Here is a 21,457-nt window from a genome sequence, read left to right as displayed (position 1 = left end):
GTCAGACTTAGAAGTTGAAGTAAATATAAAATATAAATATTTTATATAATTTAATGAGCAGAATCATAAGCACAGTTCTTCTACAGTACTCAGTGGAATATTACATCATAAAAAAAAGAGTATTTTTAATTGTCAATTAAGACTTGAGGCTCCCACCACCTTAGAGATATATTTTTATTATCGTGGCAGCTCAGTCAGAGCCCAATGCAGCTAAGAGCTCAGCTCCTGGACTTCATCGGGACTTGGAGCCAAACGCCTTTTAAAAACACCATCGTTTTTGCGAGGTACTGCTTCGTAAAGGTGAGAAGCGTGATGGTTCAGGGCTCAGGACCAGGGTCAGAAGCACCACCGCGCGCGCACAYGGGAAACCCACGGGCTCCAGCAGGAGCGGCGGGAACACAACCGGCCCCAAAAGCTGGCACGGGGACTTGGCCACCAACTTCCCTGCTCAGCCTACAGCCAGCTCCAGGGTACMTCATTCCTCTCCTTCATGGCCCAGGCTGTGCCCCTGCCTCAGTTTCTCACTCACCAAACACAAAGGAATCAATCTGAACCTCTTTCACAGGAACTCTGATGCTTAACTCACATCCAGCGAAGCACCTCACTCAGCTAAAGGTAGTACCAAAAATGCATGAGGGAGGAAATATCTGCAGCAGCGCACGTGTCCATGTGCACAGAAACACATTTTCTTCTACTTGTCAGTGCCAACCAACTTTAAATGCAAATCACATACRTAACTATTTTTATCATTGAAACTATTAACAAGAAACAGAAATACAACACACACTRTTTCTGGGTTCTAATTTAATCTAACAAATTTCAAACATCTTTGCTGTAAGTATTTCCTAGTGCCATAATCCTCCAGGAGAGGATCTCCTCTTCTGCTCAGATTTACACCAATATCTAATGTAATTTTCTTAACGATGCATTGATGAAATAACTATTTTTCAAAGCACCAAGATCTTCCTTGTTTCTCTGACTTGAAAARGACACAATCATCAACTTAGCTACTGTATTTAAAAATTGCACCTGACTGCTGTAGTAAATTCATGTCATGCTTTTTTATGATAGATAATATTTCAGAGACAGAGCCCCTGAATAGAACAAAARGAACCGGTTTAGACACACAATTTTYGCTGAGAAGTTCAGCTGTTTGAATTCAGATGCATGCTGTACATAAGAGACAGCCTGAACCTGGCAGCAAAGCAAAAGCAGACTGAAACGCATCCACGCTAAAGTCCTGTGTGCCTTCAACTCGCCCAGAAACGCAGCTTGCCCGCGCGCTCACTTACAAGYAGAGCTAATTGATCCGGTATCAGAGGTGAACTGCAACGCGGTGCCTTGCTTGCTACAGGTCGCATGTAAATTGAAAACCTGGTTGTCTGGTTTTGGTGGAGTCTCACGTTTCCTGCCACCGCCTAGCTGGGCTTTGCTCACCCTCCTCATGCCACAGCGCTGTTCAGGTGGGTATTCTGATCTCTGACAAACCCCTGGAGTACCACAGCATTTTCATCAGCAACGCGGGAGAAAGTTTTTGTGTGTGTGAGGTTTTTCCAACAGACTTAAGGCAGTGACAGGTTGCCGACTGAAACAAGAGGAAGACTTGCCTACTTGGCGACTGTCCTTTGATTCGAGAATGAATGTCGCCACTTTGCAAACAAAGATGATGATTAAAAAGCATCCTTTTTCCCAGAGTGCTCATGTAGTGCTGCAGTGCTCTCAACCCCCTACTAAGAGCTCCAGAAGAATACCAAAATGCAAGTGGGCACTCTTTGTTGGCTTTGTTTTATAAGCCAGGGCAACCGAAAGAAAACAGAGCATCCAGTCCAGGTGTCCCTGCTTGGCAAAATAATGGGGACAGATTGATATGATCTGGAGGTAAAGGACATTAACGTCTTCAGGCCTTCCAGAGGCACGCAGCCAGGGAAGCGTCGGAGAGGGCTCGGCGCGCTGTCCGAGACTAGCGCGCTGGCTCGGACCCCTCGCTCCGMGAGCTCTCGTTACCAGGCTGGTCTGCCAGGCAGGTGTTCCTGTAACTTACAACAGAATAAACACGCAGCTGAATGGGAGAACAAGATGGACCACTTGCATTATTGATTTAGTATGGCCAGCTGACGATACTGTGAGCCCTCTTTTATTTATTTTCACAAGGTACATCTTTCTCCAAACTGAATTGTCTTTGATTTAAAAGCAGGATTTTTCTATGAAACTGAATCCCATCTATGCCCAGCTGTCAGGCCGACTGGTCTCTGCTACCCACTGAGGCAGGCTTTTGTGCTACAGAAACGAAGACAAGGACAGTGCTGTGAACATAATTTTTGATCATCCCTGTTTAAATATGCTGCACGTCAATCAAAGAAGTTTGAAGCACATTATAATTACAAAATGTGTCCCTGCTAYATAATCAGTATTGTTTGTTATAGTAGATTGAACTGGGATAACTCCTTCAATACGTAATCCACAAAACTTGTACACGGTAATTTTATAACTAGGTAAAAAGTGCATTGGAGACATAAACCCAAATAAAAGGTTAAAATGTATTAAGGAAAATGTATATCCTTATTGATAATATAGATGCTTACTTGAGTGAGTAAGCAGTCGCAGGGGAAAGAGGAGGACCAACACGAGCCAAGAAGCCAAAAGGAGAAGACTTTGGGGCAGTTTCAGCGGGGTGATGTCCCTTTGTACTCACAGCCAGCTGTGAATTTGCAGAGCTGTCAGGTGGCCTGCATGCTCTGATCACACCCTTCTGCCCACATTTTACTTGCATTCACTCTCTTTAGGATGAAACTGTACCCACTACCTCCTCTCCTCCAGGTATTAGGCAAAATTCTGGAGAGGGAARGGTGAAGATCAGCTGTATCTTCTCTTCAAAAGCAGGAAAAGGATGTCAGAGCTCAGAGGTGCAGGGATGCACCTACACAGCAGCGAAGGGCAGAGGCAGAAAAAAAAAAAGAGTTTAGTTGTTTCTCACACTAAGCTAGTAATTTTATCCAATGATTACGTACCACAGTATGACCACACTGCCCCGCAGCTATGAAATACCACTTGTCTCAGCCTCAGCATGACTTAAAAGCGCTATTGGCCATGGGTAACAGACCAGTGGGTTGGAAATGGTTAGAGAATGTTAAATAACTGTCCCCATTCCCACGTGGTTAGTACCCACACTGTTCTTGGGCCCCTTTCTTTCTCGTGAATAAAGAGCTACGCACAAGTCTCGCTTTTGCTCCTGGTCAGAGCTAAAGTGAGCCGTTCTTCAATGTATGTTGTCATTCTGGTACTAATAAAATGTGATGGTCTAATTGTATTAGCAATTTCCCATCATATTATATTAATATGCATCATACTAGTATCCATTTTCACTAATGTGACATGAAAGGCAGTAATTTGATTACTTTTCTGTATGATTACAGGGAGGGATTTGGCCTTCTGGATGGGCCATCCTCTGGGCAGCCAGAGCACTGAGCTCTGCTCCTGGCTTCGTCTTTAACACACTGCTTGACCTCAGGTAAGTCTCTTACCCTTTTGGTATCTCAATGCCACAGCTGTCAAATATACAGCTTGTAAATTTTGGGGGAACCTTGGACAAAAGGTCCAAAGGAGCCATTAGACATATGAAAGGATGAGCTGAAATGGTGTTAGATGTCTGTTTACCTACATGCACTCTAATATTTTCTGAAATGACTAATTAAAATCTCCATTAAAGTTTATGGAAACATTCACATAGCTAAGGCAGTCTTACCTACGGCAGGTGCCTCAGCCCTGACAATGTACATAAATGATATTGTCTCTTGGTTTATACAGTATGCCTTTTACAATAATACTTTCCTCTCCTGTGAGCAARCCTCACTCTTTAGCTCTTAGAGCCCTTCTGCTACCACGTTCTTTCTGCTGTAAACTTTAAAGAGGTAAATACAGATGCTTATATCTCCACCTGCAAAGTGCCTAGTGCAGTTGCATACTTTGAGGATGATGATGTTATTCTGCAGATTTCACTTCAGTTCCAAGCTAAGGATTTTCTTTTTTCTTGCAGCCTTGRGCAAATAATATAATATCTGTGTGCCTGGGCTACAGCTGTAAAATGGGAATAATATATATTTTTCCTCTCATGCTTTGCAAGTTTTTTGTAGCAGAGGCTGTGTCTTATCATGGCTATTTACAGCCACCAAGGCAATCTTGACAGGTCCGTAGCATAAACAAACAACCCAGCATCCTCTCCATATAAGCAGCCTTCAGAAAATATGCCACAGACTCGTGATGCTGCCACCACTTCTTTTTTCTAATTAAAGAGCTGATGACACCAGAAATATTTCTGCAGGACAGTTCACCAGATGAGGCAGCACCTGCAGTGCCAGTGAAGTCAGGAGCTCTCAGGGGGTTCGGTGTCCATGTGCCTTCACTGAAGGATTCATTCATGTTCAACATGAACACTGCTCCAGCTCCTTTCCTTGTTCCCACTAAGAAATGGGGTGCAAAGTCTGAGGGAATTGGCAGGCAGAATAAAATAATTTGCACAATAGGGGAGATAGGGAGAAGAAGAAAACTCTTAACTAAATGTATTGGTGTTTTTCGTCTAGTTCACCTGGTGCTGCTTTCCATTCCAATTTCACCTACTCCATAGCAAAGACTTATGTTAAATCATGCAACTTTTGATAGTCCCATGATGCTAGTTTTCTTCCATGCCCAGAAGGATAGACAAAAATCATACAGCAGCTCAGTTTACTATAGAACAATAAACTATAGGAAGTGTGCCATAAATCCTAGTAATGTATATGAACGAAGGCAGCAACTCCGAGGTCAGAGTCAGAGCTTCTTGGGAATTTTCAGACAAAAGATTTTTCATCAGAAATTGCTGATTCACTGAAAATGAAGTTTTTCCATAAAACAAACCAATCTCACTGAAACTTTCATTAGGGAAGATCTCTCTGACCCTAGATAGAATTAATGATCAAAACAAGAGAGGCAGAAGCCTTCCCTGAAATTACCCAAAGGCTACAGCTTTCTCCTGGACCATGAGGGACCCAGCATTCACACCTTTCTACACATAGCACGGACCTACACACACTGGGATACAGCAATCCTGCAACCTCCTTTGCTGGAACAGATGTACCTGGTATAAGAAATTATATAATCTTTCCACTCGGGAGACTGATCCTGTAAGGCCAGTGGTGAGAGCTCTCACCAAGGGCAGGAGCGCAGAGCCTTTTCTCTACGTATCTCCTACTCTGGCATCTGCTGATTCTTGCACCCATACACTGTTCCGTTTTTAATGCTGAGAGGAACCACCCCAACAGGAGGGACAAAGTCCACCCCTAATGCTCAGACTTACTTTCTCCATTTCTTATTTTGCCAGCCAAGGATTCTCCATCCCTCCCCCTCCTTTTCCTCCCTCGCAAGTCTCTCTGCCCCTCTCCAGCCCTTCTCCTGTCATCTGTTACCTCCTGAGCACAAAGAATAACTACAGCAAAGACCCCGAAGATACAAGATGCAGGCACAGTAGTAAATCGTACTCAACTCCGAGTCCCGGGGGACAGAGCCTGTGCTGTGGGATGGGATTCGGGGCTCTGGCAGGCCAGATATACGAGCCAGGGGGGACGGAGGAAGAACCAATGTATTTATCTCCCTCATTCATCTTTCAAACTTAACCCAAACCAAAACTCCCTCTGGGTTCAGAAAAGTTCACTTAGAGCCTCTTTAACTCAGGATGACTAACACTTGAGTCTTTGAGCAGTCCCATTAGGCAGCAATGTATTCACACAGATGAACACTTATTCCCCGGAGCAGTCCTGTTGGGCTCAGCTGAACTACTTGTGTGACCAAGTTGTTCCCCAATGGGTACAAAATGGGTTAACAGTCTGGCCTCAGGAAACAGCGATGATTATTTTTAATGTATCAGGGGAAAGAATCTGGTCCTCCACTATTTTCAGTACTTTCCCACTTCAGCTTTTAGCAGAAACATTCACAAAACAGAGCTACCTGGACTCAAAKACCTGCCCTGACAAAGATCGCAGCTGGCATACATCCCAATGGATGCACGTCTCCCACGTACAGCGCCAGAACCAGGGATAAGAGGCCTCCATTTTCCCCTTCAGGCTGTCTTTTACTTCTTGTTAATGGTTAAGGAGCAGAAATATCCAAATACCCCAGGATGCTATGAAGTATTTTTGGAACAGTCAGAAACAGAAAGTACCTTACAACCCTGTGAAACAACCTCCTCATGAACAACTTACAGCCTGACTTTCAGACCAGATGCCTTTAGGTAAGGTTCTGATGCGCCTCCATAGCTTCAAATACTCAGTAACAGACCACTAACAGAAGGTCTGTTCTGCAGAACAGAATACTGTAGAAGGTCTATTTACCACTAAAAGTATACTTTCCATCCACTTTTAGAGATTATTTTTGTTTGGACATGGGCAAAATGACTTCCATATGTAAGGAACACATTAGCGTGATTTTCAGAGCATTTGGTGTCATCCTAAACTTACGTTCTTCAGAGCTATGAGATTTTCATTGGGATGGTACCAACTCCAATGCAGCATGAAGTTAGCCTCTAGTACTTTGGAAATCCTGTGTCCTGTCCGAGACTAAGGCTATGTGCCTCTGTTTAGTCCCCTTCAGCCTCTGAGCCCTGCAGGCACAAATCCAATTGTATCAGTGCGATATCCTCCTCCCACCAGCTTGCAACATTTATTTTCTTGTTGGCTCTTCCAGTAATCAAAATTGCCAACCAKTATTAAATATGAAGTGGTCTGTGTCGATCACCTACCCGCTTGCCCAGATGGAGCATGTACGCGAGAACAGCTACCAGACTGAGAGAGCCCTCAGGAAAGACCCGGGCGAGATTCAAACCACTATCCTGGAATCAATTAGAACAAGCAGCCAGGCCCCACCTCAACGTCCTGAGTGGGCTTTGGAGCAGACATCATCTCACTAGAGCTATCCCAAACACATAMTGAGACAACTGAGCTTGGCCCTTAGCACTGAACCCCTGAGGTTCTTGCTTGCAACATTTCCATACGTCATGAATATGATGTATCCTATCACGAACGTGAAGGTTTTTCTCACCCTGCTTTCCAGGAACATCTACATTTCCCACTTTGTCAGTTCAGAGGGCTCTGTGTGCTCCTCTCTGAGAAATCCATTGTGGAAAAAAAGGTTTGCTGATGGTGAAAATAATAAATTCAAAAAATCTATTTAAAGGACTGGGAGAAAACATGAATGAAGAAAGCAAGCAAGAAGTTTCTCTGGATACCTTCATCCTGAAGCTGAGTGAATTTCCAAGCGCCCGGCACGAAGGCCAACACCACAAGACCCAAATGAGCATCTGGATAGTTCCTGAGCCACTGCCTGCATCCAGGAAAACAACTAACCAGCAGGTCATTTTACAGATACACAAACCACCAATTTTACTTGAAACAATGTATTTCTCTGCCTTTTTTCTTTGAAAAGTATGAACACCAAAAGTGATAGTTCTGCTCCTTTCCTTGTCTTTGTTCACAGTCAGCAGAACTTCCCAGAAATGTGCTGAGCTTTACAATGAAGTTGGGCAGGAAGTGCTTATGGGCCCTGATTTTCCCAATTTTTTTTTTCTAGTTTTAGTTCCGAGTGAGTTTTCATGCCTAAGTAAAAGCGGCTTATGTAATAAAAGAGCTGAGAGTCTCTTACAGCTCCGGCAGTGCTATTGGGTGCTGCTATAATAAATCAAAATCAGTTATGTAAAATGTAAAATTATCATTGGAAAATCACTCTCTTTGAATAATTCAGTCATTGACTTTCACATCAAACAACCATTCCAGCCACCCACACACACAGTTCAGTCTCATGCTTAGTCTTAAACTCTCTTTAATTATCAGCATTAACCTATCACATTACTATTTCATTCTTATTTCATGTTGGGGGAGGGGTCAGTGATTTGATAAATCACAATGAACTAGAAGACTTTGAGCTGTCCTTCTGCTCCTCTTCCGCAGTTTCCTTCRTCAGCTGGCGACTGCGAACTCTGCAGGCCTGCCTTCGTCCTGAGCAAGAGCAAGGATGGATAAGCAGCACGCCTCATGATAAATGCTTCTTCGGTGTCGCTCAAAAACTCAGCATGAAGAAGTTTTCATGCAGAACAGCATTCCTGTCCCTGATCATTTCACCAAGCCTCAGCACCTCRGTAAGCTGTAGCTTAGTGTAGAGCATCTCCATGTGTTCACACCTATCCCCCAGCTAATTGTGCTCTCAAATAAAACCTCGGTAAACCTCTTCTCCACGTGCTACTTTTGTTGAACGTTAAAAATAACGTACAAGTATCCTCTTCTAGATGTTTTTCCAGGAAAGCTCCCTCGTTAATCAGCAAGCCAGACAAACCTTGCATCACCCCTTCTCTTGGTGTTAGCAGCCTCTCGCATCCAATCCCAGGGGCCAGGCAGGGTGGTTTCGGCACCGTGGTTCGAGCTGCTGGCTCTCCAGCCGGCTTGGGGCCACCACCATGAAAGGAGGGCAGCCCTGCTTGCACCAAATCCGCCTCCGGTCCCACTGGTCGGTGGGGGCCCTAAAGGGTGAGGGCGGCACTCAAAGGCAGCGAGGGGGACRGTGGTGGCAGGGCCGAAGGGCTCGCAGGAGAAGGGGGGACGTGGGGAGGACCGCGCGCCTGCCGACGCAAGCAGCCCCGGCTTCAAGGGGGGCGATGCAGCAGCCGCCTCCTGCTTKCCCGATGCCAGGCACCGGCTGGAAGACCTCGAGCAGATCTGGGCAGAAAAGTTCTCCCTTTGTCTTCAACTGCAATTAAGTTGGTGCTGCGCAGTTTTCAAACAATGTCATTTATAGACAGCTTGCGTGATGGGTGGCATGTGCTTCGGTGGCAAGGGAGGCGAGAAGCAGAACAGGAGCCCAGTGTGTTCTCTTTTTTTTCCCCTTTAGAATCCCGTATGTGTGGAATAGGGAATGCACTGGGATTGCAGGGATCTCCCCCGTCTCCCCAGACAGGCCAGAAGTTTAAAGCATTTATCCAGAGCTCAAGTTTACTCGCGTTACATTATAAGTCATTATTTTCCTGTACTTTGACAACATGTTTAAGTTAGTTTCACATTTTATTTGTCTATTGAGCTCCCTAAGTTAGGGAAATTAGTATTGTGCGTGCGGTTTGATTTAATTAGTAATTGGGGAAATAGGTCTGGCATGTTTCATGGAGGCTTGGGGAAATTGTCAATTAGCATTGTGTTAATTGGTGTCTGCTGTCCTTGCTTTTTAGTTTTTAACCCCTTTTACCTTGTTCCCACTTTCAGTATGTAAAATCTGGCTGCTTATTATTCTTTAAGTAAAGGATTAATTGCTTCAATTCCTGCCTGTGCTCGGTGTCCTTTTTCCCCTCGTGTGGTGGGATTTGTGCATGTCTGTAGGGTAGGCTTGCCGATTTCTTTCATAACCAGTCCTCCTGGCATTTATTTTAGAGATTTCAGAAGAGTTATCCCACTGAGCCCTGAATGACCTCTGTTTAGAGCAAGGGTTGGGGTGTTTTTCCCCTGCCTTCAATAATAGTACTATCTGTTCTTTAATGCAGTACATGACCTCTTAAAATTACTTGTATATTTGGAGTTTACTAGAAACCTAAAAAGTACACGATAAGACCACTGCAATGAAATTCAGCAACTGGGAAAAGGCAGTCTCCTTCCTGACACTGTAATGGGGCCAGACTGAGCCCCTTTTCCACATCTTCAATCTAGCATAACCAGAAACAGCCAGTAGCACAGAGTTTGCCCTCTGAGGTGCAATCCTGCATCTTTATCTCCAACCGCTATCTTTAAAGAAGGCCTTCGGTGTCGCTCCATCTTCCTACAACAACAACAAACTGCCTCATTGCCAAGAAGGTAGATCCCAACCAGCATTTCTAAGTTTTCCACCTCTGCAATCGTACAAAAACAGCCACGCAGAAGCGGTGAAAGCCGCCCCTGGAAAGCAGCTGCCAGCAGCGTACGTGGCGCTGCGGGCACCATCCCAGCACGGGCGGCACCGAGCAGCGCAAAACCGCGATTCGCACCAGGCGTGGGCACAGGCTCAGACGATTCCCTCACTATCGATCAGCAAGCAAACGAGAGCACTGAACAGGAAGYAGGGGAAGGAGGAATCTTCTAATTTCTGAAACAACTTTTCCTCCTTGTGACTCCTCGTCTCTTCCTCCACACCTCCCCAAACCCCTCAAGCCCCTACGCRTAAGAAGCTACAGTCCTTAGAGGACGTGGATAAGGGTATGTCTGCAGAAACAAGACAAGCACGTTGCAAGAGCAGCTCAGCTCATGCCAGGCATTTATTCTCCATCTCTGGAAAATCTGCAGCTGAACGGCCTGGAAGAGGTTTGGGGTTTACTGTTGTTTAATAGAAAAAAAAAATCAATTAACTAGCTTTGAAAAAAAATGCTGTCAAGTGACTGATAAATTCCAGTATTTAAGTAGGTAAAATGTATTCGATAGATAACTGTAGCAAATCTGAATATTCTGACTTTTTTTTCTCATTAAGAACTCCTCTGCTCCTGGGTTTGTACTGCACTTGATTCTTGGCATAGAAAACTTCCACCCAAGAGTAACTTGTGTTTTATTTTAATCATCAAAAATCCATTTGGTCCTCTATAAATTAATACGAGCTGAAAATAGAAGCGACATGATCTCTGCAGAGTCCCTGGTGGACATTTGTCCAGATCACAAAACCGGCATACACTTCAGTACAATTAGCAGTCTTTGCTCCAGAGAGGCCCAGGCCTGGGAGAACTGGGTATTGCAGGTCAAAACTGAAGGGTATTGGCAAGGAGCGGTGTGGGAAAGCTTTGCGCGGTGCCTGCTCTCGCTAGGCTTGGCTCTCACCCGCGCCGTTAATCACTCACTCTGACGAGCACCAAAATTGCATACAAGTTACAAAACAAAAAAATTGAAAAGAAAACTATTGTTGACAAATGAAAGACAACCAAGAAAGGGGAAGCTCACTGCAAAGTAGAAAATCAACTTTGATATGTATGGCACCAGCCAAAGAAAGTGAGGGTGATTCAATTGAAAAGTTCACGCTGCGCTCTTAATTTGCGTTATTCTATGTCCAGCTATAAACTAGAGGTTTGGATCAATGCCTGGTGGGAATAATTAATTAATCGTTAATTATTAATGATAACTGAGGTCCTGATCCTGCAAGCAGATATGCATACACTTAGCTTTAGGACATCCATGTACGCAAGGTTAAGACACTTGTAATCGTTTCCAGGAATTAAACTTCCAGAGTATGAGATGTTTCTGCAACATTTTCAACTAACGTATCTCCAACTCAGAAAAGCTTTTTATTTACATATCCACTTCAGAGATGGAAAGGAAAGGAAAAGGATAGGTTGTTCGGGCGGGCGGCAGACTGAAAAGCAGAGGCAGGCAAGCTGGTGGGGCGAGGGAAGGGGGCACGCGAGCAGCCCCRCCAGCGTCGGAGCGGAGGCGCCCGCCGGACCGGGGCGCGAAGCGGCGCGGGGCTCGCTCGGGCCGCGGCGTTCACCCCGCGGGGGCGATGCTCCGGCACGCGCCCRGCGGGAGAACGGGAGCGCAGGACAGGACTCTGCTTTCCCGGCGGCAACCTGGCTAGGCACATCTGCCAAGTACGACGAGGGGCGTTCAGGTGCAAGCCCCCGGACGCAAACCGCAGCCCTTTCACTGAACCCAAACGTTTACCACTTGGGGAGGACGGACAGACAGGAATTCAGCCCAGGAGTGACGCCTTGCAGCYGTCTGCGATATTCCGGGCTCAAAGGAAACGCGAAGGCAGCGATGAGATCTTACTTCCAGCACAGCAACTGTATTTTACGCTAAGCGAGAYGCTGACTCCGCGCGCGGCGGAGACCCCAGTAATCCTTTCCGAATAGAAGGGTGCACAGCTGAAGGGTATATTATCCTRGGGTGCAAAGTGTAAACAAACGTGGACTCCTTTGATACGCCAAGGTTTTTATGAGTTCTCAGTGGGATGCTAGGAAAAACAAGTAGCACTTGAGAGCTGGCGTTTTATAGTCATGAGTGGGATACACAGCACGGGGAGGTTGCGCTGGACTCCTTAATGATCCTCCTCTTAGCACAGCGAGTTTTATGCCAGCAGTATCCCTGCAAATCAAAAGGTGAGCAGGACTAATTGCCCACCAAGGACTGGATCCCACGCCTCAGTGCAAGTACCTCCCGCCCCCGGGAAATAACCACAGACGCACTGCCCTGGCTTCGGCTCGGCGTGCTTGGGGTAAGGGGCTGCTTTCCCATCGTGGCTTCAGGGCACGTGGGTGTTTAGGGCAGGACGGGTGAGAAGCGGGAAGAGCCCCCCTCAAACTCCGCGGCATYGGCGCGGCGAGCGTCGGCACTTGCTGCACACCAAGACCAAGGCGCCCTCTAACCCCGGGGGCGAACGGGAAGCGGTAGCAGGACCACGACCTCGAGCGTCCCAGGACTCACGGTGACTCCCGAGGCTGCGTCCAGGATGCAGCAGCTCCTGTGCCAGCTCCCACTCTCGCTAAACCATCCAGGTACAGCTCTGAAGGCTCAGCCTGTCCTGTTTTTTTCCCCAAAATAAAATCAATAGGGGTGCTCCAAGTCCCAAAAGGCAAGGGGGAAGGCATATCTTTTTTTTCTGTCTCTTTTCTGGTCTATGTCAGTTCAAGTGCCAGCAATAACCTCTTTCTTTTAGGGTTTCCCAGCCTCCTGCTGTCCTTCAGCCCTCCTCTTCATCTCCTTTTATGATAACTAGCTGTGGAGCAGAAAGCCTCCATTTCAGCAGTCATGGAGACATCCCAAGAAAGTAAAAGAAGTTGCTCCCTTGGAGCTTTCACTCATGCTTCAGTCTGAGTTGTTTTGTGCTAAAACATTTCAGAGCGCAGCCCTGAGCTCCTCGGGTGTCCTCCTACTCGCTCAGCACAGTAACCCTGCTCACAGCTCTGCTCCAGAGAGGAAAACGCACAGACGAGGCTACTGCCTTTGGCCCCTGCTCGCCAGAGAGGCAACCAGGGAGTTAAACAGGGTGGCAGCATGAGCCCCCTCAAGTAGGGCCAGGGAAAGGGAAGGTCCACGCCTGCGCCTGTGCCCCAGGATGCCTCTGCCAATTCTGTCTGCTCTGAAGGAGAGCATGATTTGTGAGGGTGTGAGTTAGTTCTGAACACAAATGTTTCATTTCAGCGCCTCAGTTGGAGCCTTCCCATCTATGCAAAATTTCACATGTCCAGCTGGCTCCACGTTGGATTCCAGCTTGACTCTGCTGGCACCCCTTCAAATAACCAGCTGAAAGCCACCACCCGTCCCTGCCAGGCTGGACCCCCTTAATGATTTCTTCAGGTTCAGCTTTCAAGAGAACCATTAACAACGCACACAGGTTCGCCAGGAGGGCTTCACTCGCCCGGTGAATGGCAAAAGCCTTGGGAGTAATGTTCCTAAGCTTCGAGGAGGCTGTTTATGCATGAGCTTGGCAGCAGGCCAGGCACAATGAGCAGGTCTAGAAATTATTCAGAATGCAATTAAAACATGTCTTTCTAAGCAGATACATTTATATGGAAAACTGCAGACTAAAACTCCTCCTTTGGTCTGCAGTTTGGAAGGATGGGCTGTGCACGAACGAACATCTGATGGTGTTCTCCAACCCTTGCTGTCCCCACTCCAGCCTCTACTCCCATTCTTCCAAGCTTCCTCAAGCTACCTCTTACCCTTTGTTGTCTTCTCTAGCGCTGGGCTCTTAGCTGGATCCTGCCAGGCACTAAATAACCAGCCTTTTTGTCCTTCAGACCTCCTCTGYGCTGCCACTGCCTTCTGAACTGTCTTACCTGACGTGTGCTTCACCACCACGCTCCCAGCCGATTCCCCGCTTCATCCTCACACGTTGCTGACTTACCCCTGCCATTTCGCCCTCGGCCTGCTCACTGTTTCTATCTAGTTGAYGCGGAATTCAAAATTCCCCCATCAGTTTCACAGACACGACCAAAACCACCGCTCAGCTGCTTTACCTGGCTTGCCCAAGCTAAGCCTTCTTGTGCGGTTTGACGTGAGGCAGGGCGGGCTCACGTGGCCAGAGCTGCCGGCAGCCGGCCGCGGGCCGAGCCGTCTTTTCCGCTTCCACCAGCACAGCTGAACTGCGGAGAGGGCGCTTGCCAAGAGCCACAGTACGAGCTGCAGGTGGCAAGCAACAGCCTGTCCTCAAAGTCCAACCCAACAGGCATACCAAGGGCACTCTGGCCCACCTAAGCCCACCACTTCTCAAAAAGTTTTACCAGAAAGCTTAACATGAAAAAGGGGCAAGCAAAGGACGTTCAGCAGTCACAAACCACAGCACTCAAAACCGACCTCCTGCAAAGAGACGGGGTAACAACAGGAGCTCCAGCAGACGCAGCCAGACCGGGTTAAATTAGTTCAACTGCCTCAAAATCCACATARCAGATGCCAAAGCAGACAGAAGGAMCTAAGTCTTAGTCCTAACTTTTTCTCCAGTGATTTCCACCGAGTGYTGGAGCCACACGAATGCTGCCCGCTGCCCACAGCGGGGGGTTAGCCYTCACAATAGCTGTTTTCCTCATTCTCCTAGAAAAGCTACCAGAGGCTTTTGTCATATACCTAGGCTAACGTGGGGAAAGTGGAGGTTGAAGCTGCTCAGTAAGTACGAGCATGCAGGAAGACACGGCTGCACACAAAAGCTAACCGTAGAGCTAAGCCAGCTTCCAGAGCAAACGAAGGCAGGAGAAAAGGCTCAGCACCAAGCTTTGCTCCAGCCTACGCCACCAGACACGGCCACCAAGGGGAACGGCACGTGAMGGACCTACTGGGTTTGGGACAGGCAAGCGTGACAGCTTATTGACAAACAATTAAAAGTCTGAGTAGCTCATTTACGTTAATTACTTAATCCCCTTGGAAAATAAAAACACCGCCTCTTTTCTCCCCTTGACCACATCTCGATCTTYGCTTTGCTACAGCCGGTGCCTTAGGGCTGCACGGTGGCGTGGGCACGGGGGAGGCGCCGCTACCACSAACCTCGGATGGGTAGCTGGGGTCCAGCCGAACGGCGGGTTGGTTCTGCGAGCTGGCAGGCGGGGCCAGCTCCCCYGCCGAAGCAGGCCGGGCACCGGCGCGGCACGGCGAGCACAGTCTGGCTCACGTCTTGCTTTCGTGCCATTTCTGAGCTACGGGCTAATGGAAACGTTCTACTCAGGGATGGCCTGTTTCGGCTCCTAGAGCTTCGGWGCAAGACGAATGAGGTTCAGCAAGGGGAACTTGCCTCCTTAAACTGCAGGGCTTTGCTAAGGTGGTTTGTGGATTGTTTTTTTTTTTTTTAATAAATAAATAAAACCGTGTCCAGTGAGGGAAAAGCATCTGAGCAGCTGCAGACTGGGCCTGCAGACTAACCACTCGACACTCAGCTCAGCAGGAGAYGCGTTGCCTCGCCTCCTGGAAATTCAGCCCGTTTCCCCTGTGCCACGTCCTTTGCGCACACACGGAGGCAGAAAAGACGACCGAGCTCCGCGAGGGGCAGTCAACAAGCAACCAGACTGGCAAGCAACCAGACCACGACCGGCAGCTAGAGCACGCGAAAGCTAAACGAACGGGCTCGTCTCAAACCCCAGTGGAAGACGCGCGTTTTCCAGGGAGCTCCGCTGTCTGCTAGAACAATATACCTGAAGAATGTAATCTGGGAGCTGAACAAGTCAGCCAAGTATTTAAGGAGGTAATGTAACCAACTTATAAGAAGGTTAGAGGGTTTTTAAATGATATTTGCATAGAATTAGAAACTAATAATTAAAGTAGTGAATCATCTAAAAGGCACTATCCTAATACCGTCTTCACAATAATTATCTCACCAGAATTTCAGAGGCTGAATTATTTTCTATTGGATTTACAATTAATTTTGTAAAAATAACAAATCCTCCCTAAAAGAGACTATAGTGCTATAATGATAGTACTTGAAAGTGCCATACAGTCATTAACCAGTTGATCTTCACAACATTATTGTAAGGTAGGGAAGCATCATTATCTCCATTTAGGAAGCTTACATACAAGGGAGTCAAATTCTGCTTTCAACAAAACCTAAGCAAACTTGTCATAATCCCGCTCATCTCACACAGTTACTGGTGAGGAGTGCCCCAGACACAGATTTTTTTATCCAGCGTCTTGCTCAAGATCAAGTATCACTGGCAAAGCAGGAGTTTAAGCTCATTTGCGAGTTCTTGGCTAGCAGCCCTCTCCCATCAATCTTCGCGCACATCTACCATAACATTTCCATTCAGATCAGGAATGCGCTCTTGGAGCAAATATCCTGACTGACCCCATTTACAGCACTTWGGTGATTTCAGAGCCTACAAACTGGACTCCCTTCACATGAAGCTAACCAGAAGGTGTTGTCCTGGGGCACACCTAGCACACTCCAAACCCTCGCGGGAATCCAGCCCACCAGACCACACTACAGCTGGTCCAAACAAAATCCTCTAAAAAGTGCCTAGAGGGCCAATAGGATCCTGAAAATCAATGGATTTGCTCAAAAGATAAAACCCATGGTGCTGTACTACTAATAAATGTAGACACAACCTCTGCCAGCCCTGCACATACCCTTGAACTCAACAGCGTACCAAATTGTTAAGGCTTTCTGATTCCTGTGAGGAGACAGGAATTAGTAAATAGCAAATAATAAGCCAGGCTTAAAAAAAAAAAAAAAAAAAAAAAAAAAACGATTCGGATGGAGTTTGTTCTCTGGTTCTTTGACAACGGCAAAGACCCTGCACCTCTGCTGGTAACTTGGGGAAACGGACACGGATGCAGACTCAGCAGCTTGGGCAGTCCTAGTTTGACGGTGGATTTCACAATAGCATCGGCTTCAGGGATTTCCGAGAGATTCAGGCCAAGGCATACKCAAGGGCGGCGAGAAGAGAGGTCAGGGGCTTGGGGCAGGAAGACAGAACAGCAGGGACAAAGCCAACCGTCGCTAACCAGAACCACGACCGTCGGGAMGCAGTGCCTCACCGCAGAGCAGCGAAGCAGGCGATTAGCCGAGGAACGGAGGATGACTGGGGAACATCCAGGAGGATCAACTCCAGCTTCTTAAAGACTTCTCTAAACCCGATCTTCAAATGAAAGAGGAGTCTTTCTTCTTCTCAAGTAGAATAACGCCTCCCAAATTAAAGCCTCCTCCTTGAAGCTAGCATATGGGGCTTTAGCTATTATGGGGAATCTCACTAACAGTTGATATCTGTAATATCCTGTGCACTCCCAAAGTATTATCCTGAAGTTATTCTTGGGGGTAGAGGCAGGGGTTTAAAAAGCAGAGCTGTCGGTAGAGATCATGAATGTGTTCAGATATGTATTAATTAGAATTCCTGCACAGTTTTCTTCTGTTAATTATAGCTTAATTTGATTGCTTAATAGCTCTGGTTTTCCTAATGTTTAGCACCTGTTGTAAATTGTGCAAGATAAATCGTCTTCTACCATCTACTCTGTTTACTCCTAAATTTTGCATTTCCTTTTCAGCTCATAGCTTTGGATTTGAGCTGTCTCCTTTTCTTGTCTGTGGCCTTTTCACTACAGAAATCTTTTTTCAATGGGCTTTTTAACCAATGAAGTAGGTTTCATTTAAATACCTTTTTAAAAGCTATGGTTTTAAAAATAATAACGGGTAAAGAGGAATATTTGCATACYGTAAAGTGGGCAAACGTTGACCCATGGTATTATTCAGAATTTCACTTACAGGTCTTTCTTTTTTTTTTTTTATTTCATTCTCCCTCTCCGATGCATAGGGGGGTTTTATCCTTCTTTTGCAGGATTATTAGACAGAAGTGGAGGCCCTGCATCATTAATTGATTTCTTCCATACATTGTGCTATGATACAATTTTTCAAGGCTGTGCATAATTGTGTTCCCTGTGCCAGTGTTCTATGTTCTGTCCTTGTCATATTGTCATTGAAGGCTGATTCCACCCTCTGTAATTGGAGATGTTCTACTTTTGGACAAAGGTGTGGGGGCAGCTCAGGGGAACAGCGCTGACATTTACTTCATCAATTTATTTTTATTGTTCCTACATTTATTGCAGCTATAACAGCCCTTTAATAGTTATATCTCCTCCCTGTAGGGTATTCTGGTATTTGAAATTTTTTTAACTCATTTGTTCTCATAGATAACAGTAAAGTGCATTTCATGCTAACCTTTAGGTTTCAATCTTCTCTCTTTCTTTGGCTCTGAAGCAGTTGCAGCTTTAAACTTTTACTGCATTGTCAGTCTAAAGGCCACCACCACTGAGTCCATTCTAACACTGGAGTAACCACAAATTAGTGGTCCTGAAAATTTCAGGGAGGCTAGTCTTAAACCAAGAGTGCAGCTATTATCATAATTCAAAATTGGTTGTCCTTTTAATAGAGGGGGAGAAAAATACAGTAAATACTAGCATTGAGTCTCCTTTTACCATCTTCAGTCAAATAAGGGATCGTAATTACATCTTTACGACTGATAAAGTAACTGACTTGACCATCTCTGAGCTCGTGCCCTTCAATACCTGCAGACACAGTAAATGAACTAAACGCTTAAACAAAATTTCACTTCCATCTGCAGGTTTTCCTTTGTCCCCGAGATCCCCCTTCACAGAACGGACGTTATCTCTCTGTACATTTTTATCACACTTGCTGCTTAATCTCCAATTTAATAGCATCATAGAAGATATATGATTTCTAATAATTAACTCGTGGGTGGGTTTCAGAAGGTAATTTTCACTGTTCAAAGTTACCCCTCCTCACTCTTAAACTTTCAAATGTGAACTCTTTAACAAATGCTTACAATGACTTTTCCTGTATCTGTTAGCACGAGCTTAAATCTGTCTGTGAAGAGCTCCAAACAGCTGGTGAATTCAACTCCAGACATAAGCGAGAAGAGCCTGACCTTTCCTCTGCGACGGAAGAAACCCGAACATCGGAAATCATACAGTCCTACGTGTTGACAATCTCCAGATCAAGGGCCAGACCTGCACCCCGYGGCAGGGGCACCTTTGGTGCCCAAGGACACGAGCACCAAGGGAAGCGGTGGGCGAGCAGCGCCGTGGGGTCACATCCTGCATACGAGAGCTTTAAACAGCAACAAAATATGTTTCTCCAGGCAGCGAGTTCAGTACTGCGTTGCTGCACGGTTTTTACCCCAGGGTAACTCCATGGACCTGTTTCATGGTACCAGACCTGAAATCTGAGTGAGACGTGAAGTTCCTCCTACTAAGGGGCAACACAGGAGCCCTAAGTCTGGAGGGAAACGTGCCTAGTCTGGAAGCAGGTGTGCTTTCCTGTAGAAAGGGAAAAGAAATCTGTACTTCTGCCATAGGAAAAAGCTTGTTGTTTGTCTTTTGGATTTTTTTTTTTTTTTATGGCAGCTCTTGGCAAAAAACATTTCTAACCTTGCTTCCCTGGCTCCACCCTCTTTCATTACACAGAGATGCTCTTTTTCCTCAAAGCCTTTTCTCTTAAAGACACTGCCAAGAAACAGCTTAATTAAAGTGAATGGAGACATTCAAAGTGAGAACAAATTAGGCCAGGGAGATAAAGTAGAAATGAGATAATAAAGGATAAGAAACGAGGGCTTAAATGAGTGGAAAAGCCCATGTTGTTTTTTAATGGAGTTGTATGACTTTCTCTCTACTGAACATACCCAAAGTTACCTTTAAACAGCATTTTGTGTGCTTTGTGGAGCACCTAACTCATATCTGCTGACTTACAAGTAGATGAAGTTATCTGGATATTTTAACGGTTGATTTTATGAACACCCGGGGAGACGGTTAGTCCACAGCTAGCCCACTGCTCTTCTAGGGTATTAATAGTGTTTAAGCTCAAAGTGCTGCTCTCAGAGCTGCCCTTCTGTGAAGGGGTCTGATCCTGCTAATGACTGGCTATCCCTTCCATGCACCTGTATGCCATATAAACACCAGCTGACACCAGTGGCAATTTATCTGAGCATGCATAGGGCCCATAAAAGAGAYAGTCAGTGCCTTTGGAGCTAAATGTTAACTGTTAGTTTCAAAAGATTTTACAGGTATCGCAATAAGTCGCTTGCTCAGAAAATTCTAGCACGGGTGCCTGTCAAAACCTGTGAATCTGCTTTCAGCTACACCCATTTAGATCAGGAACAATTCTACCAAACTGAATGTCTTCAATATACCAGYGCAAAATTGACAGCAATGAATTAAAAAAAAAAGTCTTCAGAATTTATTGCCTCCATGCCTCCCTGACAGGGATAAACACTTACACAACGAGGCCCACCAGCATGAATAGGATTAATTACGTGGGTCRCTGTTCAACCCCATATAGGCTTACGAACCTCAGAACACAACTCTTAGACTTCCTAGGCTAATTTTTCAAAGTTGCTTTGACCTGACCTCCTACTTTTTACATCCTCATCTTGCATGCATCAAGTCGGGTTCATGCACCCATTTGTGAACAGCGAAAGCCCAAAGAAGTAATAGCACGCTGAAGGAGGGGACGGCATGACACTGCTGCATAAACATGCCCCGAAAGCAGCACATGTATTTGCAAGATTGATGTRCTAAAAGGAAAGATTCCGAAAATACTCACAGAGAAGGAATATTTCGTAAGTATTAGAAGTAAATGATCAAGCAGGAAGAGGTTGGGCCAGCAGTGCCAGAAGAAACCTTGTAGAGAACTGATGGCAATAAATATATCACATGGGGAAGAGAAGGTGATCTGGGAGAGGAAGAAAAGCCTCCCAGGAGCTACCCAGGGATTCCTCTGAGCCACGTTCACTTCCCAGCACAGCAACAGGAATCTCGGAGCTGCGGGGCAAGCCACACAGTCTCTCTATGGACTGATTTCCCACACTTAAAATAAGAATTTGGGGCTTCCTCTCTTCAGCTCCATCCTTCTCCTCTATCTACATTTTAAAAGCTTTCAGATATGTATAGTATAAGTATGCAATGTATATTAAGGTTGCAACTGTATAGCTTCCATACAAAATATAAATACCATGAAAAGAGTGAAAGGTTTAGATTGTAAAGTTATGCTCTCATAGATGAAGAGTTACTTGCATTAGTGGGAAAAGGAGCTTTGCAATCTTGCTTTCTTACAGTATGATTAAAAATAACCAAGACTGGTAGGAACAAGTGTCATTTAAAGCATAGTTTCACAGTGTTATTGGTGGGAGCAATATTTGTGTATTTATTTCTCCCAAAGCTTAATGACATTTATTTCCAGAATAAACAAAAAGGAGTAGGGGTAAAAGGAGAAAGTAAATCATGTGTGAGGAGAATCTTGTTTATTATTTTTTGACTTTCTTCCAGCTGAATACTTCCAGAAAGACATTAAAAAAATTATAATTTTGTATGAAAAGGGAAGGAGATTTTCCAAAAGTTTATGAGAAACAGAGAAACAARAGAAATCTGCATTTTAAATTGCTGTCATTACAAGAAAAAGTTAAATTCCTATTTTCAATGAAATCAAAACAAAATTTCATGAACATTCACAATTTTAA

Source organism: Rhea americana, unplaced genomic scaffold (assembly GCF_003343005.1).
Source record: "Rhea americana isolate MKP2758 unplaced genomic scaffold, rheAme1 scaffold_212, whole genome shotgun sequence".
Lineage (NCBI taxonomy): Eukaryota > Metazoa > Chordata > Aves > Rheiformes > Rheidae > Rhea > Rhea americana.
Note: the sequence above shows the minus strand (reverse complement) of the source record.